This window comes from Myotis lucifugus, unplaced genomic scaffold (assembly GCF_000147115.1).
Source record: "Myotis lucifugus unplaced genomic scaffold, Myoluc2.0 scaffold_30, whole genome shotgun sequence".
In the NCBI taxonomy this organism is placed as follows: Eukaryota; Metazoa; Chordata; class Mammalia; order Chiroptera; family Vespertilionidae; genus Myotis; species Myotis lucifugus.
The window spans coordinates 3,147,155-3,148,345 of NW_005871078.1; positions in this window are offsets into that span (position 1 = coordinate 3,147,155).

Below are 1,191 nucleotides of genomic sequence, written 5' to 3' on the forward strand. Positions count from 1 at the left end.
TGGCCTTTTACTTTAATTATCGCTAAAATTCAGGCAAAAGTAAGATGTCTTTTCTAAAACTGACTTCATCCTTTCAACAGTTCATTATGGCAGAGAAGCAAACTGAATTGTGGAAGATGCAGCAGTTGCTTTTTGAAAATCGCCCCTATAAAAAGTTTCGATTTGGGGAATTAGTTCTTTTTCATAGTGTTTCAGTGCTTTGCTCTTTGACTGGTCCATTTCTTTCCCATCTGGACAGGGAAGGTGGTGCCTGTGGGAAATGCATGTGAATAATGGGGTCTTTATTGTGTCTTCACTGAAGTTATGGATGGAATTTAGAACGGTCTTGGGGGCACAGAGTACCCTGCACACTGGGAAACAGGCTCAGCATGCTGCATTGACTCTCAGTCCACGCTGAGAACACCTACGATAGACGGTGCCTGCATGTCACTAAAGAGAAGCAAACAAATAAGCAAAATGGAAAAGGGGACACTGAGGCAGGGCTGACAAAATGGTCTGTTTACACAGAGAACAGCTCCTTCAGGCTGTCAGAAGCCCTTGCTGAACTGAATTTCAAAAAAGTCCATATCTTCCTTGAGTATTTCAAATGTAAACTGTTTCCTTTTCATTTGAATGTGCTAGGGAACATTCAGCATTCCAACTGATTGGATCTCTAAAAATCTGCTATTATTTTCATGTTAAAAAATGACACACCTGTGGTGATGAAAAAAATAAAATAAAAATTTTTGAAATGACACACTTGTTTGATACTTTCATCCTGTTTTGAAATGGCACCGTAGTAAGGAACGATGTAGGGCTCCTTGTTAAAAAATTATTAAGGATCTCAAGATGGTGACAGCAGAGCATGAAAACAATCACAGGGGCCCAGCCACATGGCTCTGTGATTGAGCATTGACCGGACCTATGAACCAGTCAGGGTACATGCCTGGGTTGTGGTCTTGATCCCCAGTAGGGGGCGTGCAGGAGACAGCCTACCGATGATTCTCTCTGATCATTGATTTATCTCTTTTTCCTTTCCCCTTCCTCTCTGAAATCAATAAAAATGTATTTTTTAAAAATTAAAAATATTAATAAAATAAAATGAGCACAGGGCCCTTCTAAGAGTGACTACACAGGTGGACGTCCATGAAGCCAGCCCTGCCAGAGAGGCCTTTTGAACTCTGTGTGGACTTTAAACAAAGACAGAAAATG